General features: G+C 39.6%; 1 protein-coding gene across 1 annotated transcript in view; it reads right to left on the bottom strand.

Annotated features, from left to right (window-relative positions):
- Positions 1–8,593, bottom strand: part of WDFY2 (WD repeat and FYVE domain containing 2) — a 211,019-nt gene extending 202,426 nt beyond the window's left edge. Inside the window, exon 1 of the mRNA XM_046664042.1 lies at positions 8,419–8,593. The gene's annotated coding sequence lies outside the window, so the exon portion shown is untranslated. The remainder of the gene's footprint in view (positions 1–8,418) is intronic.
- Between the last annotated feature and the right edge of the window lie 17,554 nt (positions 8,594–26,147).

The raw sequence follows: 26,147 nt of genomic DNA, 5'->3' as shown, positions 1-26,147 counted from the left end.
GACCCACAGATTGTTTTAAGACCAAGACTGAATCAAAGTTGTTTTTTTTAAAGATTTTATTTTTCCTTTTTCTCCCCAAAGCACCCCTGTACATAGTTGTGTATTTTTAGTTGTGGATCCTTCTAGTTGTGGCATGTGGGACACCCCCTCAGCATGGCCTGATTGATGAGGGGTGCCATGTCCGTGCCCAGGATTTGAACCAGCAAAACCCTGGGCTGCCGAAGCAGAGTGCACAAACTTAACCGTTCGGCCAAAGTTTTATATTTATAATTTTTATTTCCACAGTGTTCAATAAATATTTGTTGACTGAATGTTTTGCCATTAATTAGCTCTATGACCTTGGGCAAACTTTGTTTAACTTTTCTAGGCTTCATTATCTTCATCTAGGCAATTGAGTTTGATTGTCGTATTTTTCAAATTATTTTTAATAGTTGAAACCCTTTCTTCAAAGTCTTAGGCAGAACACAACATACAGAACAGGAAAATGTGGGGCTACTCTGGATAAAATAGGTTTGGAGGCCCTAAGACCCCTGGCTTCTCCTCCTCCTTCCCCACCCTCATTTCTGTTCTGCGCCACTCTGCTGAGCCCCAGTGCTCTGTGAGGTGCCATCTAAAAAACTAGTGGACTAGATGATCATATATATGACATAGACTCCCAGACTTGTAAGGAAACTTACTGCTGATTGGGACCAGAGATTCTCAACCTGCAGCCTCTTAATTCTTAGGGATTAAACAAGGTAAGCCACCCAGGCAAATTAAAATATGCGTTTTCCTTGGTTTGGATGGTATTACATCAACTCAGCCTATGTCAATTGATCATTTAATGCTAAGCAGAATTGGAAACTATATATACCTTTGCTAAATTAACAATGAACATGAACGTGTTAACAATGAATATGGTAACATAAATTACTAACAAATAATTTTTAGTAGACAAAATTTCTCAACATTTTATGAAAATGCGGGGGTTATAAAAGGAATCCCTGGGGAGTGAAAAGATTGAGAATCATGAATTATTCCATTTTTTTCCTTTTCACACAAATCAAACGAGGCAGGGGAAGGTTAAATGGCTCGCTTAAGCACTCACAGCCTACTTGGGGTGGGAGAGTCAGTAACACAACACAGAACTTGAAATTTCCAGCCCAGTGCTCTTTCCCAACCGTGCTGAGCTTCTATACAAGGTTAGGCTTTTACCTTTGTGTGTCTAGGATCCACGGTCACTCAGCTCAGAAAGATAGAACATCCTCATTATCTCAGCATGCATTATCTGAATCCCTCAAATTTGAAGTTGTGTAGGAAAGCAAGAGTCATCAGAACCTAGAAATGTTTACTTATCAAATGACTGCTTATAAAACCCACTCAAATATCCACCTCCATTAAACATTACCATCAATTCTTCCCTTCTATGATCAGCTTCTTTGTCAGGTCTCTAGCTGATGACTGGATTTTTATACATATTTGACAATCCATAGTGTACGAATGCAATGCAAATCAACTGCAAAGTGAAACTGCACATCTTGCAAAAGATATAGAATTTAATGAGACGGATGAAAGAAGGCCAATGTGCGTAGTCCATAGTGAAAGAGAGGGAAAGATGTGGGTGATATTGAAGAGGTAGGCAAAGGCCAGATTAGGGAGGGCCTTCTGGGTCTCAGTGGTTTTCATTCTGGTTGAGATGGGGAATTTTTGGAGGCCGTTAAGAAGGGGAAGTGACAATCAGATTTACCTCTAAAATTTTCTTTTGAAACTTACAAATACACTAAAATACATGATATAGCAATTGTATTTCTGTGATTTTATCACAGATGCATCTCCACATATACGAAATGACACATGTACAAGGTTATTCATTGTCGCATTATTTGTAAGAGCAAAAAACAGACCCAAATGTGATGTTCAGCAAAAGGGGCCTGGTTCAATAAATGATGGTATGACATGGAGCTGCAAAAGCGAATAAGGAAGATCTTGATGTACTGATATGGAAAGAGCTTTAGGACGTATTGGTGAGTGAAAAAAAGCAAGATGTAGAATAGTATGGAACAGTGTATATGGTAGGCTACCTTTTGTGTAATAAGGCGGGAGATGTATTTGTATATGCTTGCATTGACTTTAAAAACCCTAGAATAAAAAAAAAAAAAACAATGGAAGTGATTATCACCAGAGGGTTGGGGTGAGGAATGCAGGAGTCTGTGCAAGACTTCTCTGGGCATATCTTTTTTATAGCATGTTAAATTTTGAATCATGTAAATGTAATACCTAAGAAAAAGAAACACATTTAAAAATCCCTCTTGGTTGCTCTGTGGAGAGTGGCTGCAGAGACATGAATGCAGAAGCTGGGAGACCATCTAGGAAGCTACTGAAATAGTTCAGGCAAAGGCCAGTGGTGCCTGGCACTGGAAGGTAGCAGTGGAGGTGGTGAGAAGTGGTTGGTTTGGGGGTGTAGAGCCAAGGCACTTGCTGATATATTGGGTGTAGTGTGTGAGAGAAGGGAAAAAAAATGAAATCAAGGACAATTCCTAGACATGTGGCTTGAGCAGATGGAGGAGAGAAGATGGGGTAGAGGTGGCGGGTGGGGAGGCAGAGAAAATCGAGAAGCAACAGTTCTATTTTGGACATGTTAAGACCATGTCCAAATGGAGAGGTCCACAACTGGAGAGAAACATCTGGAAGGATGATGACAGCACAGATTTTTCCAAAGATGAAGTCAACGCCCCATGAGTTCAAATTAAAGGATTGAAAGACCCTGGTAAAATTAATAAAACCCTCAAACAAGTGTCCATCTTCGTTTTCATGCTGCACACATGGAATATAAAGGGAAGGTTGTCATTTGTGCTACTACAAAATTTTGTTGGAAAAAAATTATGTTAAAAAAATTCCAGCCAATCACTTGATTTATTCTTAGTTCTAAAAGTAAGCATGTAGTTATCATGATAGCCTACATTTCATCAAACAGAAAGTAAAATAAATATAGCTTCACAATTTTTATTTCATTTTTCAAGATAAAGTTCAAACCTAAGCTTTTTCATTATTTACTATGAAATGTGAGCTGACTACTCTTAGTGGCCTTTTCAAAATCCTGAACCAAGTGCAAAACAACAGAACCTTGCAGTGGCAGAAACACAGGGAAACAAATATAATTTAAACTTTTTCTCTTAGACGCTGAGTTCACATCTTTATTAGCAGAATAACTTTATAGCAGAATAACTGGATAGATAATGAGGCAGGAGGTGGAGAGTAACAATATTTCCTACTTTACCACTCTACAAGTTAAATAAATATTTTTTGGTAAAAATGAAGAACTGCTTTCTTAAGAATTCTACCTTCAACTATTAAGTTGTCTCTTGTGCATTCACCCTGAGTAGGACAGGCTTTGGAGACGTGTCAATGCTAATATAAGTCAGGATGTTACTGGTTGTTGTGTTTGCTGCAATGCCCAACGTCTTAGAAAGTTTGGGCTGCCAAAACAAATGACCATAGATTGGGTGGCTTAAACAGCAAACAATTCTTTTTCATGGTTCTGGAGGCTGGAAGTCTGAGATCAGGGCACCAGCATGGTCGGATGCTGGTGAGACCCTTCCTCCTGGTTATGGCCTCACATGGCCTTTCTTGGTGTGTGGATACACAGCTCTCGTGTGCCTCTTCCTTTTGTTATAAGAGCACTAATCCCATCATGGGGGCTCCACCCTCATGACCTAATCTAACCATAACTACCCTCCAAATGTCCCACCTCCAAGTGCCATCTCATTGGGGATTAGAGTTTCAAGAGATGATTTGGGGACGACACAAATATTTAGTCCATAGCACCCAGCCCAGATCCCCCTTCAAGCTGGAGACCCTCATATCCACAGGAGCCTGGAGTGTTGGCTGCTAACAGCTTACAATGGAGTCCTCCTGAGGACTTGCCTGAAAGAAGCAGCCTCCTCCAAGGTTAGGTCCACTCTCCAGGGGGCAAGAGGGGTAGGCACAACAGAGCGAGAGCACAAGGATCCAGCCCTCTTGCCTCAATACGAGACAATCTGGATGAGGCATTCCACATCCTGAGCTCCCCATGAGGTCAGCTGAGCCCAAATGTCTGCCTCTATCCTGCTCCCCTCGCTCCCTTACAGGTGTGGCTCCCCAAAAGACCTCCTGCACACAAATCTCTGTCTCAGAGTCTATTTCCTGGGGGACCTAACCTAAGACACTAGTAGACCTCATTAATAGCATATTCAAATAATAAATAACCAAATCATGCAGATTTCTTTATATTTTGTGTAGGTTAGGGCATAGTGTAAAAAGCCAACATAGTGGATAATGCCGAAAGTATAAAACACACCGTTGGACAATCCCAGGGTTTGTTTCATGCACTTTGCACATATTGTACACACACTTGTGGAAGAGAAAAACTTGCCTTAGGTCAGTTTGGCGCCACATGTTTTTGTCTATCACAGAGAGTAGTCTCTCTGCTCATTCTAATTCATCTCTGATTGCATTACAATAAGAGAGAACCAAGTTTTGATCCCATTATGCTGGAATTTATTTTTGTTTCTTAAAGAAGTATAACAACAGGAAGTCCAATTTCAGTCCAAGTGTTCTTGAAAGAAATGAAGACTAAGTAATAAAATGAAATAGCCAGTTCGGCAGCACTCCTTCAGAATTCCCCAGCAGGGGTGATGGGGCTGCATCTAACAACACAGGCCTTTGATGCTGAGTTGATTTATCATACATAGAACAATTCTCAGACCAGAGATTCCTTCTGCTAATTGCTTTCCATCATCATGATTTATTTAGCCTTCATTTTTCAAGATCCTTTATGACCATTAGTAAGATTTTTAAAATAGCCCCATGCAGGCAGGATTTCACAGAGAATATGCAGGCTCTCCTCTCTCCTTTCGTCACTTGTTAGGCATAGTTCAGCATTTGGTAAAATCCAGAGGGTCTTTTTCATAGCACCAACCTAGCCTAACTTATGTCCAGAGAGTTAGTCACAAAGAGAATCTAAATCTTTCTTCAGGATTCTCTTTTATTTTATTTTATTTATTTATTTATTTATTTTGAGGAAGATTAGCCCTGAACTAACATCTGCCGCCAATCCTCTTCTTTTTGCTGAGGAAGACTGGCCCTGAGCAAACATCCGTGCCCATCTTCCTTTACTTTATATGTGAGACGCCTGCCACAGCATGGCTTGCCAGGCGGTACCATATCCGTACCCAGGAGTGAAACTGGTGAACTCTGAGCAGCCAAAGTGGAACGTGAGAACTTAAGCACTGCACCACCAGGCTGGCCTCTCTTTTATTTTTTAATAGTTATTTCTCCATTTATTCCCCTTTCAATTTTTGAATTTTGTAATTCTTTGTTAAAAATCATTTTATTACAGAATTATAGAAAATGGAAATGGGATAAATAAAAAGAAAAATTATCCATACTACTTCCACCAGACTAAACACCGGTGGCTTATTTACTTCCAGACTTTTGCCAAAACAGTGTATATAGCATTTATAATTTTTGCATATATTTTATACTATGTTGTATATATTCTTTCATAAATTTTTATAATAATTTTGGCACATTTCCTGCCTCCCCCCAAATCCTTTGGGACACCGTTAAATTTATATGTGAATTTAGGCAGAATTTACTTTTTTACAGTATTAAAATATTCAGAAACATAGTTGATCTTTCCGTTTATTTAGGTCTTTGATCATGAGCCTTGGTCAGGATTTGTGATTCTTCACATAAACCTAGCACGTTTCATATTAAGTTCATTTACAATACTGCTATTGCTAAACAGGATACTTTTTCATTATACTTTTATTGAGCCTACTGACTTGTTTTTATATGATAGCTTTATTGACATATAATTCACATACTATAAAACTCATCCTTTTAACGTGTACATTTCAGTGGTTTTTAGTATGTTCACAAGGATGTGCAAATATCACTACCATCTACTTTAGAACATTTTTATCACTCCCCAAAAAGAAATCCAAACAGTCACTCCCCACATCTCCTTCCCCCGACGCCCTGTGTCTCTTAATTAGCTGTTTCTGATCTGTATTCTGTATAATAAAACTGCAATCATAAGTGCAGCCTTCCTGAGTTCTATGAGTCACTCCAGTGAATTACTGAACCTAAGAGGGCCATGAAAACCCCTGAATTTATAGCTAGTTGGTCAGAAGTGTGGGAGCCCGAGATCTCCAAAGTGTAGTTGATGTCTGAAGCAAGGGCAGTCTTGAGGGGTCCTGACCTTTACCTTGTGGGGTCTGTGCTAACTCTGGGTATTTAGTGCAAGGATTAATTTGCATCACAGCCAAAAGGGGTTGAAACGCAACAAGCTTCTTTTCATGTGCTTTATGATTATTTGTATATCTTCTTTGGAGAAAAGTCTCTTCAAGTCCCTTGCCCATTTTTTAATTGGGCTGTTCATCTTTTTATTATTGAGCTCTAAGTGTTCTTTACATATTCTGAATATCAGATATACCAGATAAATCAGATATATAATTGGCAAATATTTTCTCTCATTCTGTGTGTTGTCTTTTCACTTTCTAGATGCTGTCCTTTGAAGCACAAACGTTTTTCATTTTGATGAGTCCCATTTATCTAACTTTTAACTTGTCCTTTGGGATCCAATCTAAGAAACCATTGCCCAACTCAAGGTCACAAAAACTTACTACATTTTCTTCTAGGAGTTTTGTAGTTTGGGCTTTTATTTTTAGGTCCATGATCCCTTTTCAGTTAATTTTTGTGTATGGCGTGAGGTAGGGGTCCAGTTTCATTCTTTTGCATGCGGATATCCAGTTGTCCCAGTACCTAGTCTCTTGACTTTTGAACGTTTTGTAACTAGCCACCTAACACTAGCTCTAATAGATTTAATGGATTCCTCTATGTTTTTCAAGTAGATAACATCATGTAAAAATGATAATTTTGACTTCTCCTTGACAATATTTGTACTTATTATTTTGTCCTCCCAGATGTTAAAAAAAATAGTGGTGATCACATCATCTTTGTATTTTTCTATACATTAATGGGAATGTTTCTAGAGTTTTGCCACCACTAAGTATGATACTTTGTCCTTATTCAGTAATAAATGCCTTTCGGTATCTGCTACTATATCTATATTTTGCTGCTACTCATATAAGCTGAGGAAACACAGCATTGCCATAAAATCTCTTTAAAATTATGTTTTAAGAATATATTATTATAATTTCTACTTGACTATAGCATAATATTTATTGGGGGCCCCTTTAACAATAATTTTTGAGGAACATTTTCTTAAAATAATATTTATCCAGAACAGTTTATTCTATTTTTTTAAAAAAGTTTTCTTCATAGATGAAAACAAGATGCTTTTGACCCTATGTAAGAGAGAATTAATTTCGTTTAATCTGAACTAGTTTTACTTCAATTAAGTCAATTAATGAATAGATAATTCATAAACACTGTACAAATTTCAAAAGGTAGAAAATAGTGTATACAGTGGAATAAAATCTCATTTTCACCTCTGTTCCCTAGTCACCACATTCTTCTCCCTACAAACAACTACTGTATACTATTAGCAGGATTTTTTTTTAAATAAAAGAAATATAGACCTATACAATATATAGAGACACACATTTATAAAATATATGCAACATTTACAAAATATATCAAATGTTTACATAAGAAAAACAATGTACAAAGCAGTCCTAAGGAGTTAGATGGGAGGCAAAGACCTGATAAAGAGTCTGTTCACAGAAAGAAAGAGAAGCAGCTGAGAAAACTAGTATGTTTCCAATATTGTCAGTTACCAGTTTATTTAAACTCCAGATTCGTTTTCTCACCAAGCTACGGCAAGAGATAAATCTAGAATCCATGCCACATTAACTGCATTAAATATGAACGTCCCCCACCTCAGCTTCCCTGCCTCAGATGGCAAATAAAATAGAACCACTCACTCCCGAGAGGCAAGAGATCAAGAGTGCAAAACAACAAATCAAACTTCTGTACCAAAATATACTAAGCTGCTTCAGTGAGACAGGAGAAGCCTAAATAAATCAAAATCATGGCACAAAAGTAACTTAAAAACCTTTCTCCCAAATAAATTTGTATATGTTGTAAACATCTCTGAACAACCACTTGGAACCGTGGTGAGTAAAGGGCGAGCTGCCTATTTGGCGCAGGCGGGCACCGTAGTAGAGTCACTGTAGTCCAGCCTCGGGATCCGCAAGGCTCTGGGCAGTGAAGGGGGATGGAGGAGAAAAAGTGGGAGCTAGGAGGTGGAGGGATGGAAAGCAATAGAGGAGGGGCAGGGAGTGATTCAAGCAGACCAAACTCACAAAAGGCTGATTTATAAACAGAAATGCTGTTTGTTCATTAACCAGCAAAAGGGAATTAGAAGGGTGTTTTATTCACGCTGCAGAAAATCCTAATGTGGCGTCCCATTCCGCAATAGCGTGTACTTACTGCTGCTGCTCAGGAGACCCGGGCCAGTGAATACAGCCTTCTGTCCGTGGGCAGTGTTGGGCAAACCCTGCTATAGATTATCCTTTGGTCTCTCTTTTTTTTTGTCTTTTCATTCCAGTCCCTCTGTTAACACGTCGTTCCTTCAGATCGACAGGAATAAAACGGAGTGCACCAGAGTTACTTCACAGCATCACTCTCCAGCTGAAGTTTTCTGAGGCCTTCCCTTTCTCCCCAGTCTCTTAGCGTGGGCCTTCCGGTGGATGGCAGGGGTTAATAGTAATATAATATGGCAGTCACCTGCACAGGTTCTGAGCCCCGTGGCCTTGGTTCTAATCCAGGCCTGGCCATTTGCCAGTTATGTGACCTCCGGTGGTTATTTAACTTCTCTCCTCCTGTGAAAGTGGGAATGATAACTCTCCCCCTTCAGTAGGTCACTGTGAAGACTAAATGAGCTAATTCGTGTTGAACACTCAGCACTGTGCCTAGTACATGTGGAACACTCCGGAAATGTTAGCCCTTAGTATTAGGGCAGCTCTTGTCTACTTCTGTTGATTTGTACTTGTTTCTGCTCACAGAGACTAAGCTATTTTTAACTCTTTGCCCAAATTAAGGAAAGGGAAAGAAGTCAAATGAGAGACGAATTTGACCTGATGGTGAAAATTCTGAAATGTATTCAATGTTTCAAAGAAATGCAATTGTATTGCTTTCAGATTTGAATAGATTAGAACTCCAAATAACATGGAGAGTAAGGAAATAAATAAAGTGAAATTTTAAAAGGCAGAATGATTAAAAAAGAGAGGACTTAATGTGAAAAAGCAATGTGCAGTCAACAAGTATTTCTGGAGTGCCCAGTATGTACCAGCTAGTCTTGCTGCTTCAGTCCTTGCGTGTCTTAAATCTGTTTGCAACACAGCAGCCAAATAATGTTTTAAAGACTTAAGTCAGATCATGCCACTTAAGTGTTCACCATCTTCCAGTGGCTCCCCACCTCATTCCAAGTAAAAGCCAAAGTCTTTACAGTGCCCTCCAATGCTTTACATAATCTGCTCACCCCTCCTTGCAGACTTCTATGACTTCATCTCTTAACACCCTCCCACCTTCTCGCTCTGCACAGGCCACACTGGACTCTTTGTTGTCCCTGAACTGTGCCAAGTACTCCTGCCTCAGGGCCTTTGCACTTGTGGTTCCCTCTGCCTGGAGTTCTCATCTTCAAGTCTCCTTTCTGACCTTACTCAAATGCCACCTTCCCTGACCCTTCTATTTAAAACTGTAACTTCTTAGGGCTGGCCCCATGGCCGAGTGGTTAAGTTCACATGCTCTGCTGCCGGCGGCCCAGTGTTTCGTTGGTTCAAATCCTGGGCGCAGACACGGCACTGCTCATCAAACCACGCTGAGGCAGCGTCCCACAGTCCACAACTACAAGGACCCACAACGAAGAATATACAACTGTGTACCGGCGGGCTTTGGGGAGAAAAAGGAAAAAAAAAAATCTAAAAACAAAACAAAACCCTGTAACTTCTTTTCCACCCTAACCAGTCTCTAGTCCCCTTCCCTGCTCTGTTTTCTCTAAGCATTTCTCTATGTGTTTATTGATTGATTTTGTTTATAATCTATCTCACCCACCCTCCCTGCAATATAAGCTTCACAAGACAGGAGTTTTTGTGTGTTTTGTTTATTGCTGCATCTCTAGTTCATAGTGATGGCTCTTTTCGTTGAATGGATGAATGCATTTATGAATGGGGCTAGGTGCTTTCACGTTTGTCATCTCATGTACATCTTTTGGTAAAGGTCTGATTTTCATGATAATATGTCACTAAATGGTAACCATTATCATAATTCCCTATTTTTATATTCGACAATTGTTGCTTCCTGAAAATTAAAAATGGACTGAAAGTATCTTTGAGTTCTTGAAATTGGAATTTAAAAAATGCTGTTTCTTTTACCATGTGCATGTCCTTTCAAGGCATCTTACATAAGATTGAGATTCAGAGGAAGAAGTTTTTAACTTCTTACTCAATATGAATGACATACATTGCTTCTGAATTAAATTATGAATTTTCACGTAAATTTAAGTTGGCCTTTTCTAATTTTAGCATTAATTCTCCAACCCTTAAAAAATGATTTTCGTATTTGTCCAAATGGTGCCTGACAGCAGCAGCGTGGGTCTGCATGTCCCTGCCTCTGCTTAGTTGAAGATAAGGGCTGCCTACTGAATTTCTGGTTTCCATTACAGCTGATGACATGAAAGAAATGCTTGTAAGAACAAATGTTTGGTTCCAGGCTGTAGCCTAATTTAATAGTGTACTTGAGAAAGAAAAGTTGATGATTCATTCCAAAACCCCTGGGGAGGGAGGGGTGATTGTAAACAATTTGGAAAGGGGCGAGAGAGACTAATATGAAACCATTTCAGCGACCTTAAACAACAACCAAAAAAGTCTTGTCTAAACTTGATTGAGTGCTGGGTTTTTTCCAGAATGACTTTAGCTGAGGAATGACTGTTAGATTCAAAATCCTTTCCCCTCTGCTCTGATTTGGGGAGTGGGAGGTTGTAACCATATTCATTTTTTTATAATTTCAGATAATATGAAGTATTTGGATGAAAGATTACCCTGAGGTTTTCATAACTGTGGTTTTTCTCAAATCATTACATGCGATGGTAATGTTTTTATGGGCCAGAACCCCAGGCAAATTTTTATGGGAGAAGGAAGAGAATTTTTATAAAAAATAGAAACTAAGATTTAAAACGCATCAGCCATCTAAGTAGGTGGAATAGACAGCTGCCATGGGCAAAACCCAAAAACCCCTCCCACTGCTTGCTTGTTGATGCCTGAAACTTTGAAAATCAGGAGTTCATTTTCTTGGATTACGACTTCATCTATGAAAATACTAACAGCCCTACTCAGAGTTAGACTCTCTGGGCCATTTTTCCTCTGATGGTAATAGCCTCACTGGCTGCAGGTCTAACAGGGTTTCCCAACTAGGTGGGCAGAAAGTAAGTGGATGCTGGCTCTTTGGAGATGAGGCTGTGCATGTGATGGGCGAGGCAGTGGGAGACACCTTTGGGGGAGCACATCAAACATCACCACAGGGAAGGGAATTTGAAAACCTTTCCCTCTATGGGAACCATTTTTCCCTATTCTTACTAAAGTCTTCCTTTCCTGCATACTGGAGGAACAGAAGGTTTACATGGTGACGTGGTCCACAGAAAGCCCGCATACTTGAGTCTCAGATAACCATAACCCACAGTCGGGTTATCATAGCAGTTAATCCCTCAACGTTAGCCAAAACCACCTGCTTACTTTGATTAATATCTATTGTTTTTCCATAACAACCAGAGACATTCAAATGGCTTTATCGTTTTAAAAGATGTTCTGATTTCATAGAAAAGATAATCTGTAAAGTACTTCTGAAGTGGGAGAATTAATTTTTCTCCCCCAGAGTTTAATAAAGGAGTTAAATTGATGCTGTTGTAAAAATGACTCCAGGCTGGCAGTCGTCCGTCAGGCTCTCAGACCAGTGTTACTGGCTACATGGTTGCCCCTGAGTAACAGAGAGATTTTATTTTCATTTCTCACCATTTAATTTAGTTATTTCCTTTTATGTAACTTTCAAAACATTTTAGTACCTGGAAGGGTAAAAAGGAGATTTTATAAAGTTTGGCTTATTATGCCCTTTAAAAAGGGTGCTTTGCAGTGAAGGACATGTGTTTGCTTCTTACAGCTATGGCACAGCTGTTCACAAAAAGTCTTGTAAAGATTACCAGGTTTTTTCATCATCACTAATTTCTTTACCATATATGGCACACAGATTATGTAGCAGACGCTGGGCTGGGCACTAAGGCCACAGAGCTGAGCTCCACCGTCCTGACCCCAGGTTGCTCAGTCTAGTCTGTGCAAGGAGACAGACAAATTACTATCTGCTAAGAGTGTGATAGAGGTTTGCATAGGAGGTGTGGAAGGTTCCGCACCCACACCGGGACCTCAGGAAAGCTTTTCTGTGGGGATGTGCTGTCTGAGTTGAGAGTCTAAGGATGTGAATAATGGTAGGGATTAACTAGGTGAACAAATGGCAAGAGAGTGTTCCAGGAACAGGGAACAGCACATGGAAGGAAAGAGTGGAGAGAAAGCACTCTCTTCCGGTCTGTCTTCACCTCTCTAGGAAAGGGCCTGATTCTTACTCATCACTGGATCTCTGGTATCTGTCAGGCAGGTCATAAAGTATTCATAAATATTTATTTAACTTAAGCGAACTGAACTATAAATATTTACTGCTGTTTTCCAGATGCTGGCAATAGGGTAGTGGCCAAAACAAAAGTTCCTGTTCTTGTGGTGCTCACGGTCCAGGGAGGGATTAGTGTGAGCCGACATTTACCAAGTGCTTCCTACCTGCCAGGCCCTGTCCAAGAGCTTTATGCATTCACTCTTTCCGTTTTAACAACCAGCCTGTAAGGAGGTGTTATAATATTATCCTAATGTTACTGTTGAGGGCACAGTGGAGTCAAGAAACCTGTTCAAGCTTACCCAGGTTGCAGGTAGTGGAGCTGGAATTCAAAGCTGGAAAGTCTTGGCTTCCAGAGTCAGTCGTAACCTCTATAGTTGGCCATTCAAGAATTTTTAAATACTTTCTCAGTCTTAATTTTGGAAAATGAAATAAAAAGAAACTCTAATTATTCATTCACCCTGCATCTCTTTTCTCTATATTGACGTGAGACTTAATTATTTGGCATAAACATGTAAGAATAATGGCCATTTTGAAAAGCAAGTGTAGGGTTAGGTCCGGCCCCATGGCCGAGTGGTTAAGTTGGCATGCTCCGTTTCAGCGGCCCAGGGTTTTGTTGGTTTGGATTCTGGGCGCAGACCTAGCACGGCTCCTCAAACCGTGCTGAGGTGGCATCCCACATAACACAACCAGGAGGCCCTACAACTAGGAACACAACTAGGTACTAGGGGATTTTGAGGAGAAGAAAAAAAGGTTAGGGTTAAAATTAAAGATAATGTGGTCTTTTAAAAATTAAATAGGCGAGGGGGTGGCTCCGTGGCCGAGTGGTTAAGTTCGTGCGCTCCGCTGCGGCGGCCCAGGGTTCGGATCCTGGGCGCGGACGTGGCACTGTACGTCAGGCCACATTGAGGTGGCGTCCCACATCCCACAACTAGGAGGACCTGCAACTAAGATATACAACTATGTACAGGGGGGAGTTTGGGGAGATAAAAGCAGAAAAAAAAAAAAAAGATTGGCAACAGTTGTTAGCCCAGGTGCCAATCTTTAAAAAAAAAAAAATTAAATAGGCGATAATAGTGGCGTCAGATGTCAAAGTGCATTATAAAACTATACTCATTGAAGATACAGGCATGGTGACTATAGAGTCAATAATGCTGTGTTGTATATGTGAAAGTTGCTAGGAAAGTAGATCTTAAAAGCTCTCATTACAAGAAAAAAATTTGTAACTATGTGTGGCAATGGATGTTAGCTAGACTTATTGTGGTGACCATTTTGCAATGTATACAAATATAGAATCATTATGTTGCACATCTAAAATTAATATAATGTTGTATGTCAATAATACCCTAATTTTTAAAAAAGAAAGAAAAAAAAATATATAGTACAAGCATAGATTTATGTCCTTCTGCTTCCATTTTCCTCTTTTCGATAGACCCAAAATTGGGGGGAACAATGAAAAAGAATTTCCACTTAGATACAAAGAATCAAAAACAAATCAATACAAAATCTGCTGCTGCCCCCTTCACTTAGTATTTCCCAGGCATTCCAGATATAAAACCAGCTGCTCTCACATTGGATCTCAGAGAAGTAAGAGGGAATTGGATACTGTCTTAAGTGCTGACAAACTGATTCCTTTTTTTTGTATAGAAAACCTTTAAAATTTTGTATAAATGAAATAAACATATTTTTTATTGTTTGATTTGAGCATTGAATTTCATAGGTATTTAGTGCGTATTTCACCAAAGTGGCAACTGAGAACTATGAAAGACTAAGATCTTGAACGCCATCTTAACTTGCCTGGTTCTGATAAAGAGGAGGTTCACGTGCCTCTACCAAACTTGTCCTGATATTTTTAAATTATAAATTTAATATAAAAATTATAGATTAAAAATAGATTAATTAAAATAAATTTACATATTTTTAGTACCCTATGGCCATATTCCTCTCACTTAAGGACTCTAAGCTGAGGATTGCTGTGCTATTTAGAAAGTTCCCTTAATAAGGAAAGGTGGCAGCTGGCAGCCTTATGAAGGACAGATTGGAAAGAGGCAAAGATGGAGTCAGGGAGACCAGTCCATGTTGGAGATGATGGAGCAGTAGCTGAGGGTCTGAGGAGAAAGAGATAGATTCAAGAGATTTAAAAAATAGACATGATAGGATTTTACTAATTGAGAGTAGAAGATAAAAGGGGAAGATTTGAATAAGAAGCTAGGGATGATACTCAGATTTCTAGCTTGTGTGGTTGGGTGGATCACGGTATCATCCAAGACAAGAGCCCAGGAGGAGCAGGTATGGGAGGAAGAGGAAGACTTTGAATTAGGACATGTGGAATTTGATATGTCTGTGTGATTATCAAGCGGAAATGTCCATAAGGAAGTTACTGTCCTAGGACTCAAAGAGCTCTGGGATGTCTGGGCTCTCCTGGCAGATATCTTAGGGAATCATCAGATCATAGGTGGAAGTTGGAGCAATGGATTGCGTGGACTCACCAAGGGAAAGTGTAAATGAACTAGAGAGGAAGGGTAAAGATAGAGCCTGTCGGGGCTGGCACCGTGATCTAGTGGTTAAGTTCAGCATGCTCTGCTTTGGTGGCCTGGTTCAGCTGCCAAGTGTGGACCTACACCACTTGTTGGCAGCCATGCTGTGGCGGTGACCCACGTACAAAACAGAGGAAGAATGGCATAGATGTCAGCTCAGGGCAAATCTTCCTCAAGCGAAAAAACCAAACCAAAACAAAACAAAAGCTAGAGCCCTAGAGAACATAACAATTTCAAAAGGGTTTGAAAGAGAAGACTAAGAAGAAATCATCAAAGGTAGGTGGGGAGCCAGGAGAGAGTGATGTCACAGGTGCCAAGGAAGAAGAGGGGACTTAAGAAGGAGGTATGGTCAGTGGTTAATGACACAGAGACAGCATGTACATCAAAGTCTAAGAATTCCATATTGGATTGGGTAATATGGATGTCACCTCTGCCTTCAGCCTTCACTGTTTGAGTGGAGATGGAAGCCAGAGTGAAGTGGGTAAGGTAGTGAATGGGAGGGTAGTAAAGAAGCAGTGATGGTTTCGTAGACTGATCTTTGAAGAAGGTTGTCTGTGAAGGGAAAGAGGGAATGTTTGTGTAGAAGATAGAAGGCATGTTTTCTCCTAAAAGATGAAAAGCTTGAGCATGATAATAGGCTAAGGAAAGAAAGCCATAGAGGGGGAGGGATAGAGGATACAGCATAGAATGGATAAATGAAAAGACTAAAGCATCAAAGGAAATAAGAAAGGTTGGTATCCAAAGTAGCTTCAATCAAGTGGTGGAACACCCTCTCAAGTGAGATGGAAGGAGGGGAGGTGCGGTGGATAAAGTCTATAGTTGGGTAGAGGGAGGGCAAGAGATTGAGGGAATTTCCATCTGATGACGATTTGTAGGGAGGGGTCACGAGGAGAGTGGTAAAAGTTTGGAAGCACCATTTAGGGTGGAGGTGGCTATTTAAAGACACAAAGATGACTGCACAGCATTGTGAAGGATCTCTCTGTGGTTGGAGGTCATAAATTTACGGTTGTGCTAATCTGCATTGGATGTGCTGATTGCTTGGTTACAGGGGCAAGGAAGATGGGGCTGGAGTTATGACTGGATTGACCCAGGCACTGAAGCCATAAGGCTTTAAAGGCTCTAGATGAGGGAGACAATTGTCTAAGGTCCTACAGCTAACAGGAGTAGAGGTAGATTTGAATATAAATTTGACTCACTTGATACTCTTAGCTGCACTATGAGGCTAGGGTGCTGAGTAGGTCAACTATATTGACAGGGAAACTGCCTAGGTCAATGACAGGCCTTGAAATGAAGACGAAGCCTAAGATCCAGATGCCAAAGTTCTTGATGGATGTTTTATGGTTAAACACTTAATAAATATCTACTGTTCTACTGTTGAGTTAGGCGTTCAACCATCAAATATCACCTTTTATTCGATGATGTTAGACATCCTTTTAAACTATTATTTTTATTTTGCAAATTAAAACATATCTATAGAGAAGCTAGTAGGACGCATAATTAAAAAATTGAATGTAATGCAAATTAAAACAACAGTGAGATACCACTACGTACCTATTAGAACAGCCACAATCCAAACACTGATGACACCAAATGCTGGCAAAAATGTGGAGCAACAGAAACTCTTATACATTGCTGGTGGGAATGCAAAATGGTACAATTACTTTGAAAGACAGTTTGGCAGTTTCTTACAAAAATTGGCATACTCTTACCATACAATCCGGTAATCCAGCTCCTTGGTATTTTACCCAAAGGAGTTGAAAATTTATTTCCACACAAAAACCTGAACATGGATGTTTATAGCAGCTTGATTTCTAATTGCCAAGACTTGGAAGCAACCAAGATGTTTTTAGTAGGTGAATGGATAAATAAACTGTGGTACATCTAGACAATAGACTATTATTCAGTGCTAAAAAGAAATGAGCTATCAAACCAGGAAAAGACATGGAGGAATCCTAAGTGCATATTACTAAGTGAAAGAAGCCAATCTTAGAAAGTTACATTCTGTATGATTCCAATTATGTGACGTTTTGGAAAAGGCAAAACTATGGAGACAGTGAAATGATCATTTGTTGCCAAGGGCTGAGGGAGGGGGAGGGGAAAGGATGAACAGACAGAACACAGAGGAGTTTTTGGCCAGTGAAAATACTTGGTATGATATTATAACGATGGATATATGTCGTTATACATTTGTCCAAACCCATGGAATGTACAGCACCAAGAAGGGGAACCCTAATGTAAACTATGGACTTTGGATGATTATAATGTGTCAATGTAGGTTCATCAGTTGTAAGAAATGTACCCCTCTGGTAGGGGATGTTGATGTTGGAGGAGGCTATGCATGTGTGGGGAGAGAGGGCATATAGGAAATCTCTGTACTTGCCTCAAAATTTTGCTGTGAACCTAAAACTCCTTTAAAAAAATAAAATCTTCTAAAAAATTAAATATGTCTTCTACCATCTTGAAAACTAATTTTGTTCTCTTTGCGTACAAATTTAACATTGGATAGGATTGGGAGTAAGGGTGGTGGAAAATGAGTAAAGCAGGTGGTAAAGTGTGAATGAGGGGACTTCTTGGGGTGGGAGATAAACTTGGGGAAATATGTAGAGATTGATGTAAGTTTTCAAGTGTTTCTTTACTTTCTTTTCGTGTAGAAGTTTTATTCAAGGGATAATATGGTAGAAAAACTTCTTCTCCAAATGTCTCCTCCAAAAGCTTTTGATAAAAGTCTGCACATACCTCCAGGGTAGTAGCAGAAGAAAAGCAAAGTGCTGCTAACATGGTAGTTTGCCGCAACAGACTGGAGGTCAGATGGTAGGTGATCCCGGCCGCTTTCCTATGTCAGGGAGACAAATTATACAGAGAATGTGTTTGCTTTCCTGAGTCAGCTGGCAACCAGACAGTATTGCCAGAAAGCGAGGCCTTTTGGGACAGTCATAGGTTTTCCAGAAGAGGTTATAGTTCTTCTCTCTGTGCATGGAGTCAGTTTAGAAAAAATAGAACCACACCTCACCATACCACATCTTACCTCACCTTCCCATCACACCACACTCACCATACCACACCTCATCTCTAACACTCCTCACACCTCACCACAGCTCACCACACCTCACTATAACTCACCGTACCACACCTCACCTCAGAACACCTCCCCACGCCTTACCACACCTTACACCCCCCTGGGAGAAGGCAGCCTGCATGCTGAGATGGCACTTGGAAGAGTGACTTCAGCAGCACTCAGGCAAGCCATGGCGTCAGCAGGCAGAAAGGAGTTGAAGCAATCACAGTAAACAGTAGTCAAATGTGGCACAAATTATGCGATTATAGAAAAGATGCAGGACAAAGTGTATACCAGAGGGAAGGACCAAAAAGCAGGATGCGTAAAACGAGAATGGAAGGGGAAAACAGAGAGACAAAGTGAATTTATAAAAAAAAACTCTGTCGTAGGATGAAGAATGCCCTGGAGCTAGTGGCAGGAAATGATGCTGTGAGTTTTTCTCTTAAGGCACCTACCTAGAAGGATAGAGGTAATGCAAGTATGCAATGACTTTAACAAGATCTACATCAAAAAAGTAATCCAAGAGGATAAAACAAGACACAAAGGACTTGAGACTTTAAGTAGTGGAGTCATATATCACAATTAGTTGGATATATTTCATTTAATAAATTGGTTACGATTCTTTCCATGTTATCTTTATTAAATTGTTTTAAAGTCTTCTTTTCCTTTTAAAATTCACCATTTAAGAACACTAACACAGTATTGTTTGATTCTGAAATTTCTGATTCCAGATGGATTCTCCCAACCCTCTGTACAGTCACCGATGTGGTTTCAGATGGAGAGGAGATATCTGAGCGCATCTACGTGTGCTTCTGTAAACCTGGGCAGAGAAAAGAAAGGAGCTGAGAGCTATTGCGTTAAACTCAGAATAGTGATGATTTACAATAGCATCTTCTTTTGTCAAATGGATATTTAGGGGAAAATCTATTTTGTGCTACCAAACAATTTAGTAATTGAATTAGGAAACCGATTCCAAGTCATTGAGTTTTGATTCCACATTCTTTTCAGTTGATACTAGTTATAATTTTTAGAAGAGGAATCAAGATGAAGCATGTGCTGTGACAGTCATCTCAGACTTTTAGAGATATATTACTTTAGAGATCTAGTCCCACCTTTTAAAGGAAGCTGAGAAGTGACTTCCCATGGTGGCAGGAGCAAGACCAGACCTGGGTCTCTTGATTTCCTTATATCAGTATTTGATAAATACTGTATAAATGGATCAGTATTTGATATAATGAAATCAGACTCTGACACAGATTTGCATGCAGGAAATATATTGGGAAGTGCCCTGGGGGTCTATCCCTATGGAGGAGTAGAGGAGATAGGGTTGGGCAGAAGGAGTGATGTAATTGCGACAAAGTTCAAGTGTTCCCACCGGGTGCTCTGGAGCTGAAAAGGCTCTTCTGAGTTACCCTGCCTCAAGGCAAGGGCCTGGGGTCTCTAGTACTTCTTCCTAATCAAGCAGTCATGGGATGCAGGCTGCTCTCAGTGGGGGAGCATAACCCTAGGGGGGACGGCAGTCTTTGGCTGAGGGCAATTCAAGAGGGACTTCCCTGCAGGCTTTGGGTCACGTCACTCCCAGTAGCTGGAGAAGTGAGAGCCACAGTGCTGCATAAGAACGTGTTACAGCCTCCACCACGATACCGAACGCTAGCTTGGTAATGGTGCTTTCACACATGTCCACTTGATTTCTCCCACTGGTTAACAAGACCCTTGTTGACAAATCCCTGATTTATATCAGGCTCAAAAGAAGCATAACATGTAGCATATTGCTAAAATGCTATCAAACTCAATAATATTTATTGACAGATAAAAATCAAAGAAATTAATTATAGTATTAACTGTGGTTCAAAGAAGGTAGCTTATATAATGACGTGTTTTTTCCCTGGATTAAAGCTATATATTTTGAAACTAGGAATGTGGTTTATCACGTTAAGTGCATTAAAACATCTTTGCTTTTTGACTGGCTGTTAACCTACATGATTGGGGGGCAGAAAAAGCAATTAGAAACCAACATGGTATGTTAAGATAAAAGAACATGAGGTAAGCCCGCAGATACAACTTTGATGAAGGCCTCCCTGTTGTCCTAATAAATTGCACAGAAGCCAAAGCAGGAAAACCCTGCTAACTTCTAACTTAGCTCGATGTCCTTTTTCATTTGTGTCACCAAGGGGTACCAAGTGAATAAGTCAATATCCTTGCAGCACACACTGAAAAACGCTGAACTTTTTATCTCCCTAATAATTTCTTTTTTTGTTAAGAAATAGGATCAAAGAGAATCTTCACATTTAAAGCAAGATGAAGACAAAGTCAGAAGGCTATAACACTAAAATGTAAGACATTGTATGTCACTTATTAAACATGTGGGTTTGTATTGAATACAAACAGGTGTTCTCATACTCTGTGCCTCTGTGCCTCTGTGCGTGTGCACAAAATAGCTTTGATCTACGGAGAAGATATTCCCAAGTTTTAACTAGTACTCCAAACAAGAAGCAACCTTCGAGAATAACAGTAACAACAGAAGAATCCAAACATCACAAATAGCATTGAGAACTGTAATGAAAGGCTTTTTGTGTCGCTAAAGCATCACTTGGCAGGTCCCGCTGCAGCTGTTAACGTTTGGGGAACATTCTAAAAGGGCAGATGCACCAAAGTGTGGCAGTGCCCCTTTTCCTAGGGGCAGGACATCTTGTCTCAGTTATGGGCCTAAAAGAGCCACCTAGAAGCTCTCACCAAGGGGGCGACCTTGGCTGTCTCAGGGTTAGTGGTATGAAGCGAGAAGCTGTCTCTTATGTTTGAATCACAACTTGTCAAAATGCAAAGAATCAACTAGTTGAAGCTTCAGCTGAGATTTAATTTTTAAGAATTTTATATATATATAGCAAAAAATACATATATTTATTTGGATACATTAAGTCAGAGCTCAAGATAATTTTCATAGAATTTTATAATTTTTTGCTTTCATGAATAGTTTGCTAAACAATTAATGATGCAAAGAAAAGGCAGTGCCTGGTCTCCAGCGTGCCCTCCCAAGCAGCATCTGGGGTCGGGGAGTACTCGATGACCTCGAGGGATCTCTGCTGGAATTCCAGAACCAGTGGAATTCCAGAACTGGAATACCATTGCTAGTGGGTGCTCTAGCAATGCCGAAATAAGGCAAATACCCTCACTCCATCTCCCCAAACCACCTTACCCTTGTAATGAGGTCTCATTCCACGTTTTCCTGTTTTCCTTTTCTCGAATGTGACATTCATGTGTCCAGATTGGGTTGCCTTCACTCTAGTCCCCAATGTCTTTCCTTTATTAGCAGTGTGTCCATATAAAAACAGAACTATTTGTGATTTGTTATCTCACAGACAACAAGAAGTGATTATCTTGTTTACAAGGTATTATGGTGTTATATAGATGAACAGGGCATATCCAGATCCTGACCTTCGTCCCCAAAGAGAACCCTTTAAAAATAAACGAGAAACCCTTTTTGCAAGGGGACTGTTTATTTGGCTTTTACTACTCTGGAAATCTAGATCTCGACTCAAATATATGGCCCATCTTGGCCAGGTATGTATATATTATTATATATATTAATATATTATAATTACATGTATATATTTTTAAAATTATTATTATTAGTATTATTTTGAGGAAGATTAGCTTTGAGCTAACATCTGCTGCCAATCCTCCTCTTTTTTGCTAGGAAGACTGGCCCTGAGCTAACATCCATGCCCATCTTCCTCTGCTTTATATGTGGGACGCCTACCACAGCATGGCTTACCAAATGGTGCCATGTCCACACCCAGGATCCGAACCTGAAAACCCCTGGCCGCCGAAGCAGAATGCGTGAACTTAACCGCTGTGCCACTGGGCCGAGCCTAAAATTATTTTATGATTATGTTTTATTTATATATTTATACATATTTATATATAATTATTTTATAATTATAATATATTATAATATATAACTTATATTCTATATTAATGTATATTGATAAACATTAATATAATATATAATTATATAAATTATAATAATATAATTATATATTATTACTATATAGAGAGTAATAATTCCAGAGGGGTTTATTAAATTGAAACTTTATAAAAATCACAAACGATTTGTTGACAATGAAGTTACTCTCTGGAATTAGAACTATGTTGCATAGAAACATATAATTTGCTTTGTACTGTTTTTTCCCCAAAACAAATTAAAAGTTTTCTGATATCATTCTCCAGATCTTTCTAGTGAGTTCTTTTAAAATGGTTTAGAAAAGTCTTTTTGCTTTCCAAGCCTCAAATATGTGGTGAAAACCTTCTGGCTTTTTTTTGAGTGGAGGGTGAGAGCATCAATCAAGAGCATCTTAAATAGCCTCAAGCTGTGTTTGGACCAGACCACAGTTCTCTATAACAGACTCATTCCTCTGCCTACCACAGTCTCAGGGACTTTTCCCATTCTCCACTTCTATTGTATTCTGGTTCTTGCTCTCTCCACCCCTTCGAATCTGATGCCTCAGACTATCCCTTTCTCCCCAAGTTCACTATTGCCCAAGTCAGAGATTGTTTCCTCTTTCTGGTACCCCACTGCTAAGGGTCATACTCCAATGTCCAAGTCCTAACCTCTGTACCCTAACCCAAGTCATACTGGATTCTCCACTTGAAAGAAAGGTATCCCCTTAAACTGTGTGTTAATGACCAGCATTTTACATGACTTTTGATAGCGTAAAGCAATGATTCAATATCTCATGGTGCTCTGGTCTGCGCAATTCTCAACTACTGTCCATAGCATTGAATCCTGGCCAATACTGTGAAATGGGTTTTCAAGAACCCTGAATGGGAGCATATGGACCACATCCCATCTAGCCAAAGGACCTCTGTATAGGGCCAAACAACATGTCATGAGTTTAGGACTAGAAGCTGCTCTCTCCCTATTCACAGTTAGAGTTTTTTCCAGTGTGTCCCAAAAAGCACTGGTTTCTTGCTCTTTTTGCCCTCTAGTCATTATAGTTGACTTCTTCAAGAGGGAGAGAAGTGTGTTTTATCTGCAAAGACCACTGTGTACACATGTGACAGGGTGCTAATTTATCTTGACCCAGCCCACCCTAACAGTCCTGATACCCACTGTTTCTTTGTATTTGTTTCTCTAGTCGTTTGGGGGATGCTGCTTAAATTCATCCAAGTCCACATTTACCCATCTACTATCCCTTATCCTCAGAATATTTACCTCATATTTGAAGAACATTTACATACCTTGACTTGTATCTGGTACATGTCCCTCCCCACAGGATTTGCGTACAATTCCATGTGCCACCTCATTCCATCCAAGCTATGGCTTCTGCTACTGCTGGTCTCCTACGTCCTCAGCACCGAGCTTCTGCACAGAAACTAGGACAAGAAGTCTGTTCTCTTAGTCCGCACTTAATGCTCATACCATCTAGTCTGTCCTTTGTTTTGTGCTAGGTTCTTGCTTCGCACCAACCACCTTGAACTTGAGCATCAAACTGTTTCTTGCTTCCGACATCTGACCGCACCCAGAACTTCATTCACCTTTGCTCTGTGCTCTACGGCCACGTTATACACTTAATGCTCTGGTTACATACAATTACCTCTTTCCTTTGCATATGCCATTTCCTTTGCCTAGAATAATCCTTCTTTGACACTGCTTTCCTGGAGAATATGAGCACATGCAAAATTTTCCTAATCATCCCCCCCAACCCCTATTAAGTACTGCCCTTTTGGGGCTATCTCTATACCTTGAAATTACTTCTATTGATTATCATAGTATATAGACATTATTTATTTATATGTCTGTTTCTCCATTGTACTTGGATTTCTTTTTTTTTTTAAGATTTTATTTTTCCTTTTTCTCCCGAGAGCCGCCCGGTACATAGTTGTATATTTTTAGTTGTGGGTCCTTCTAGTTGTGGCATGTGGGACACCCCCTCAGCATGGCTTGACGAGCAGTGCCATGTCCGCGCCCAGGATGCGAACTGGCAAAACACTGGGCCAAGAAGCCAAGCTCACGAACTTAACCATCAGCCCTGGGGCTGGCCCCTGTACTTGAATTTCTTGACATCAAGGCCTTTGTCATTTTTGATCCTCAATTTCTAGCATAGTGCTTAGAACATAATAGGCCCTCATTTATTCGTTCATTCATTTTTTTTATTATTGAGGTAACATTGGTTCATAATATTATATAAATTTCAGACGTACATCATTTATATTTCAATTCTGAGTAGATTATATCATGTTCACTATCCAAAGACTAATCACCATCCATCACCATACACATGTGCCCAATCACTGCTTTCACTCTCCTCCCTCTCTGCTTCCCCTCTGGTAACCACCACTAATCTCTGTACCTGTATGTTTGTCCATTGTTGATGTTTTTATCTTCTATTTATGAGTGAGATCATATGGTATTTTACTTTCTCTCTCTGACACATTTCACTTAGCAAACTACCCTGAAGCTCCATCCATGTTGTTGCAAATGGCAAGACTTCGTCTTTTTTTATGACTGAGTAGTATTCTATCGTGTATATATACCACATCTTCTTTATCCATTTGTCCCTTGACGGGCACTTCAGTTGTTTCCCAGTCTTGGCTATTGTGAATAATGCCACAAAGAAAATACGGGTGCATCTACCTTTATGTATTTGTGTTTTCACGTTCTTTGGATAAATACCCATCAGTGGAATAGCTGGATCGTATGGTAGTTCTACTCTTAATTTTTTGAGGAACCTCCATGCTGTTTTCCATGGTGACTGCACAAGTTTGCATTCCCACCAGCAGTGTATGAGAGTTCCCTTTTCTCCACATCCTCTCCAGTACTTGTTATTTCTTGTCTTGTCAATTATAGCCATTCTGGTTGGCGTGAGGTGATATCTCATTGTAGTTTTGCTTTGTATTTCCATAATAATTAGTGGTGTTGAACACCTTTTCATGTGCCTGTTGGCTATCTGTATATATTCTTTGGAAAAATGTCTGTTCTGATCTTTTGCCCATTTTTTAATTGGGTTAATTGTTTTTTTGTTGTTGAGATGTATGAGTTCTTTATATATTTTGGATATTAACCCCTTATCAGATATATGGTTTGCAAATTTCTTCTCCCAATTGTTCAGTTGTCTTTTCATTTTGTTGATGGTTTCCCCTTTGCTGTTCAGAAGCTTTTTAGTTTGATGCAGTCCCATTTGTTTATTTTTTCTGTTGTTTCCCTTGCCTAGTCAGACATCGTACTTGAAAATAAGCTGCCAAGACTGATGTCAAAGGGTGCACTACCTATTTTTTTTCTAGAATTTTTATGGTTTCAGGTCTTACATTCAAGTCTTTAATCCATTTTGAGTTAATTTTTGTGTATGGCGTAAGATAATGGTCTGCTTTCATTCTTTCGCATGTGGCTGTCTGGTTTTCCCAACACCATTTATTGAAGAGATTCTCCTTTCTCTATTGCATGTTCTTGGCTCCTATGTCAGAAAATTAGCTGTCCACACATGTGTGGGTTTATTTCTGGGCTGTTCATTTTGTTTCACTGATCTGTGTTGCCTGTTTTTTGCCAGTACCATGCTGTTTTGATTACTATACTTTGTAGCATATTTTGAAATCAAAGAGTGTGATGTCTCCAGCTTTGTTCTTTTTTCTCAGGTTTTCTTTGGTTGTTCAGGTCTTTTGTTGTTCCATATAAATTTTAGGATCCTTTGTTCTATTTCTGTGAAAAATGTTGTTGGAACTTTGATAGGGATTGCACTGAACCTGTAGACTGCTTTAGGAAGTATGCACATTTTAACTATGTTAATTCTTCCAATCCAAGAACACGAAATACGTTTACATTTCTTTGTGTCTTTTTCATTTTCTTTCAACAACGTTTTATAGTTTTGGGTGTACAGGTCTTTCACCTCTGTGGTTAAATTTACTCCCAGGTATTTTATTCTTCT

This window comes from Equus quagga, chromosome 6 (assembly GCF_021613505.1).
Source record: "Equus quagga isolate Etosha38 chromosome 6, UCLA_HA_Equagga_1.0, whole genome shotgun sequence".
NCBI lineage: Eukaryota > Metazoa > Chordata > Mammalia > Perissodactyla > Equidae > Equus > Equus quagga.
Note: the sequence above shows the minus strand (reverse complement) of the source record. Positions and strands in the feature narration are given on the sequence as shown.